This window comes from Aythya marila, assembly GCF_965140915.1.
Source record: "Aythya marila genome assembly, chromosome: 27".
Lineage (NCBI taxonomy): Eukaryota > Metazoa > Chordata > Aves > Anseriformes > Anatidae > Aythya > Aythya marila.
In genome coordinates this window covers 3,646,840-3,652,839 of record NC_139068.1, presented here as the reverse complement: position 1 = coordinate 3,652,839, position 6,000 = coordinate 3,646,840, and the positions used below count along the sequence as shown (strand labels likewise).

Below are 6,000 nucleotides of genomic sequence, written 5' to 3'. Positions count from 1 at the left end.
GGACGCTGAAATGCAAAGAAAAATGTGTGCTGCAGCCTGTGCCTGGCTTTTTAAGCTGTATATACACCAGAAACTTCTAAAACTTTGAAGAGAAAAACATTTCCAAATGGAAAGCCAAATTCCAAAAAGGAAGCAGCTGAGTTTCATCCTTCTTCTAATATTTTTTGGTTATTATTTCATTTCCAACCCCCTTTTTTTTTGCCTAAGGCAACATGTTTATACAGAGCATTTCACTCAAAAAAAAAAAAAAAATTAAAAAAAAAAAAAAGGAAAGAAAAGAAAAAAAAAAAAAAAGAACTAAGAACTATTTGCAGATGGAAAAATATTCTGTCAGAAATTTCCTGGCCACCTCTCCATTTCATGCCAACGCTTCGCACACTCAAATGGCTATAAATGACTGTACAGCAGCAAATTTGGCCACTGAGATTTTAAGCTGTGGTTTTGCAGCCCTCTACGCACAGGATTTAAAACCCCCACTTGTTTTACACTTTCCTTCACAACTATCTCCCAGCCATAAAATATACATGGATGCATCGATTGCTCTGGTGATCAAATATCTCTCCCTTCAAAAATATATCCTACCCAGAAATGTAAGCATCCTAATTAAAAATATGCTTGAGAGTTGAATTGCAAATGAATCCATTCCTTCCCCCCCCCAAAAAAAAAAGGCAAAATAAAAAACCCCTATCAAGCAAGACCAGGATGGGCTGGTTAATAATTGATATTTACATTTCTCCCATGTCTGATCAAAGGATTTGATTGCATGACAAATGAGGAAATTACTGTAAAATGTGGTACATCCATTAAGAACACAGATGCAGCAGATAGCACGCGGGAGCTGGGCGATGGGGTTTGTGCCGCAGGGCGCTGTGGAAGCAGCTCGGTGGCCAGACCCTGTCCCAGAGGGGACACCACCGTGAGGAGGATGGGACCGGGGTCCTGGGGCTGGGCCTGGGACTCTTATGGGGGTGAGAGAGGAAGGCTGGACCCCCAAGCAGCGCAGTGGGGCCCTATGGGCTCCTATGGACCCCTATCGATTCCTGTGGTCCCCGGTGGTCACGCAGGAGTCTTCATGGGTTCCTATCATGGAATCATCGAGGTTAAAAAGGACCTCCAAGATCATCAAGTCAAGCTACCCCGTCCCTTCACCAAATCATGTCCCCTAGTGCCATGTCCAAGGGACCCCAAGCATCACCGTGAGCTCCTGTGGGCAACTACAGACCCCATGGGTCTCTATGGGTTCCTGTGGGTCCCTATGGGTCACTATGACCCCTACATGCCCCTATGGATTCCTGCAGGTCTGTATGGACCCCTATGGGCTCCTAGAGGTCACTACGAGCTCCTATGGACCCCTACACATCTGTGAGGTCTCTGGATGCCTACAGATCCCATAGAGCTTCTACAGACCTCTATGGAGCTCTATGGGACCCTATGGGCTCCTATGGGTTACTGTGAGCTCCTATGGACCCACATGAATCCCTATGGGGCCCTATGGGCTCCCATGGGCTCCTATGGACTCGCAATTTGTTTCCAAGGTCAGAGCAATGTCCTTGACCTTCCAGATATGGAGAAAAATGGGCAAAATCCAGGAGCGGTGCCCTGCACCCTGAGGCTATGCAGTGGAGCATGTGAAAGCAAAACGTTTCGCTGCCGGATTTCCCCAGAACAGTGAAATTTGCGCCGCCGGCTGACATTTGGGCAGTATTAGGAGGTGCACGAGGGGATCGGGGAAAGTTCATGGAGCAGCAGATGCAGGAGCAGGCATTTGCCCTCCAAGCGAGAGTGCCCGGCTGCTTCGCCAGCGAGACAGCTTTGGGTCCTGGGCTTCAGAAATGAAAAATGCTAAAAATGTTTCCCCTCTTTTCCTTTTTTTTTCTTTTTCCTCTGTGACCTAGGTCTTCGGAATAGAAACCGACAGTAGTGGGGTCAGTGCCATCCCCCAGGAGCTGCTGAGGGGTGGGAAGCAGTGATGGGGAAATGGGGGAAATGCACTGAGTTTGGGAACTGTATTAAATATGAAAATATGTTGAGTGTGGGAATATACTGAGTATCAGGAACGGATTACATGTGAGAATGTATTGAATATATAAAATATTAAGAATCGGGAATGGGTTACATGTAAGAATGCAGTGAATATATTAAAATATTGAGTACCAGGAATGGATTACACATGAGAACGCAGTGAATATATTAAAATATTGAGCATCAGGAATGGATTACATGTGAGAATGCAGTGAATATATGAAACATTGAGGATGGGTAGGACTGAATATTGGTCATCTAGGATGGCAAACATACTAAACGTGGGAAATAAATTGAATACTATAAATCCAATGCAGGGAAAAGGTGGAATTGACTGAGAAACTCCTTGACGGAGGGAACTGTGGAGCGTATTGGTCACGTTAGTAGCGTGTTGAACGTGAAAAACACATTAAACGTAAAGCATTGCACAGGGAGACAACCCAGAGGGGACCCCTCGCCTTGAGGGCGCCCCCACGCGCCACAAAATGGCGGCCGAGCCCCACGGGGAAGCCCCGCCCCCTCCTCGCTCCGCCACGTGCTAGGGCGCGCGGGCGGGCCCTTTAAAGGCGGATGGGGGGGGGGGAGCCCCGCCTCGGCGGTGACGTCACTAGCCCCGCTCCCGCCCCGCGGTGACGTCAGGCGGCGGCGGCTCGGGGCATGACGTCATCAGCCGGGCGAGCGGCCGGCGGCGGGCGGCAGCAGGCGCCGCAGTGTCCCCGCGGCCCGGCCCCAGCCGAGGGCGGAGGAGGAGGAGGAGGAGGAGGAAGAAGAAGAGGAAGAAGAAGAAGGAGGGGAGGAAGGGGGGGGGGACCCTTCCCAGCCCCTCCGCCGGCCGGCATGGGAGCGGGCGGCCGCGCCGCCAGGTAGGGCGGGGGGCGAGGGGTGATGGGGGGGGGGTCGGGGTAATGGGGGGGGGGGCTTGTGGGGGTAGGGTGGGGGGTGAGGGGGGTGTAGGGGGGTGGGTGATGGGGTGGGGGCGCCGTGTAATGGGGTAGGGGGGGTGAGGGGTAATGGGGGGGGTGGGTAACGGGGTGGGGGGCGCCGTGTAATGGGGTGGGGGTTAAGGGTAATGGGGTGGGGGCGCTGTGGGGTGGGGTGGGGAGCTCGCTCCGAGGGTGGGGACCCCCCCCGGTGTTGAGGTGAATGGGGGGGGTCCGTGTGTAAAGGGGGAAGGGGGTTTAAGGGGTGTAGGGGGGGGAGTGGGGGGACGGGGGGGTGCGCACCGGGAGCGGGGCGCGATGTAATGGGGAGGGGGGGGCACAGCGGAGCCCGAAAGGGGGCAACCGGGCTGGCCCCGGGGGCTGCAGCGCTGTGGGGTGGGGCCCGGGGCTGTGCCCGTTCCTCGCCCGCTGCCCCCGGTACCGGCACCCAGCGGGGTGACATCGCGGGGGGCGATGCCGCAGCTCGGGGACACGGCTGTGGCCCCCCAGGAGGGGGCTTGGCCCCGCTGCCCCCGGTTGAGAGGTGCCCGGTGGCGGTGACAGCGGCTGGGAGCACCCCAAAGCTGCCCGACACCCCGTAGTAGCCGACCCCGTACAGCCCAACCCCATTCTACCCGTCCCCAAACCTCCCCAAGACCCCATTCTACCCATCCCCAAAGGCACCCAAGACCCCACACTACCCGACCCCAAAGCCGCCCGAGCCCCCGTGCTGGGGAGAGGCTCGCGGAGCGGTCCCTTCCATTGCAGCTCTGTGATTTATTTATTTTCATTTTTATTTCTCTTTTTATTTATTTTTGAATCCTCCTTTTTCCCCTATCCGCCTGTTCCGCTGAACGCGATCGCTCCGGGCGGCGGGGAGCTCGTACGCTGCGCTTCGGGGTCGTTTTTCATCCACCCTTTTTGGCTTTCTACTGGGAAAAAAAAAAAAAAAAAAAAAAAAAAAGCACAAAAAACCCACAAAAACCCCGAGCTCTGGGGTGGGCAGAGCCACCCCGCAGCCTGGCGATGCTGCACCCACGGGAGCAGCACCCATCGGTGGCACGGGTGGGGTGTCCCCGAACCCGAAGCCGTCCCACGGCTGGGGGGGACCCCAGGAAAATAGGAGCGGTGCTGAGCCGGGTGCGTGCTGCACGGGGAGGATCCCATCTCGGTCCCTCTCGCGGCGTGCCGGGGGAAGCAAACGGTGTGACTGTGGGATGAGGGGAGAAAAAAGGGGCCGTGGTTACGAGGTGGCACCCGAGGGACGGGGCTGGCGGCGCGGTGGTGGGTGCTGGAGGGGTTCCAGCGCCGGGGGGGGGGCCCCAGCCCTGCAGCGCTTTGCCCTTTCCGAGTCCGATTTGCAAAAGCGTGCGGTGAGATTCGGGGGGAAAAAGCTTTTTTATTATTATTTTTTATTATTTTTATCCCCAGCTAGAGGGAGGCAGAGTCCGTCCCCGTAAAGAAACCCGTGGGGATGACGGGGTGCACGGTGTCCCCGTGTCCCCTCCCAGCGCTGAAACTTCCCCGGGATCTGCGGGGCTGCGAGCGCTGCTGTGCGGCTCAGCTCCACGCGGGGGGACGCGCGCGTCCCCGGCAGCACGATCCTAAAGGTTGATTTATATTTTTTTTCACCCTATAAAGCGTGTTTTGTGCCTCGCGGGGGCTGCGCTGCCTCTGGGATGGGGGAGCCGGAGGCGTAACCTGGACGTGGTCCTGGGGAGACACCCCCGGGGTGCTCGGGTACCCCTGGAGTGCTTGGGTGCCCCCAGCTCCAGGTAGTGGGGTGGCTGCGAGAGCTCTCGATGAGAGAAGTTGTGTTTTGGGGCTGAGCACGGAGCCATTTGGGTTTTTGGGGTGTGTGTGTCCATGCGGGGACCGTCCTGCGCTCGCTGGCTGAGGATCACCCCCCCCCCCTTCCTGCAAACCTGATGATTGGAAGCCGTTAATTGTTCCCTGCCAGATTGACTTCGAAATTAACGAGTTTGCTGGCGCTTTCTCCTCCTTCCTGTGCGTGGTGAGGGCCCATATTTCAAACGGGGGGGAAAAAGCCATAAATACTCGGAGTAATGCGAGAGAAGCTTCCAGCTGAAGCGGTGCCGCGGGGCGATGCGGGAGCGCAGAGGGATGAGGGGGCTCCGTCAGGGGCAGGAGGTCCCCACGTCCTCCTGTGCTCATCTTCTGGTATCGGTATCGCTGCCAGGACCCGGTCCCTGTGCCCCCAGTCCCTGTACTTGTGTCAGACCCCAGTGCCCACCCTATGGGGTTGAACGTCCTCTTGTGGGGTCGCACCTCGAGCAGCCTGAGCGAGGCGTTCCTGGGGGAGAAGAGGGAAGTGGCCCTTTGCTCCCTCCCCACGAGGGTGGGCTCCTGGCAGAGCCTTGGTGCTGTCACTGCTTTGGGGTCGGGGTTGGAAGGAGGGTGAAGGGACAGCCGAGGAGCGTGCAGGAGGTTTGTGGGGAAACTGAGGCAGGGGGAAGCGTTTGTGGTGTGCGTGGCGCTGACTCCTGCACACCCCGTTCCCGTCCTGCTTCAGCCACATTCGGAGACCTCAAAGCAGCCCCAGGCGGGACAGCCCCAAAACCCAGCTCTGGGGCTGCCAAAAGCCACGAAGCACCAGGCAGAGGCAATCAAGAGCCCGGCGTCCCCAATTAGTTAGGCAGCAACGAAGAAAACCTTAACGAGCACCGTGCGGGCTGCTGAACCCGGTGGCGATGCTCTGCCAGGCTGGGACCGCCTGCGTCACTGCACCCTGGGTTCGACGGCCCTAAAACACTGCATGGACCTCAGCCAAAGTCCCTGCAGCTCCCCGCCCTGCTGTGGGGTAAACGGGGGGGTAGCGGGCTCATGCTGAGCCCCCGTCCCCTTTTCCACGTGGTCCCGAGGTCGCGAGGGGGCTGTGAGATGTTGTGTGTGGCACGCTGCTGCGTCTGGGTTCCGTTTGGACCCTCGCCGTTCCCAAATGAGCTGCTTTTTCTCTCTCATCCCAGAGATTACGAAATTGCAAGTGTAGGATACCGAGATAAAAGCAAATCTGCCCCAAATCGGTGCTGGCAGCGCG

The 6,000-nt window shown here is 57.1% G+C and overlaps 1 protein-coding gene across 1 annotated transcript in view; it reads left to right on the top strand.

The window, feature by feature from the left end:
• The first annotated feature begins 2,745 nt into the window (after positions 1 to 2,745).
• Positions 2,746 to 6,000, top strand: part of PTPRS (protein tyrosine phosphatase receptor type S) — a 151,095-nt gene continuing 147,840 nt past the window's right edge. The window contains exon 1 of the mRNA XM_082779986.1: positions 2,746 to 2,885. The gene's annotated coding sequence lies outside the window, so the exon portion shown is untranslated. The remainder of the gene's footprint in view (positions 2,886 to 6,000) is intronic.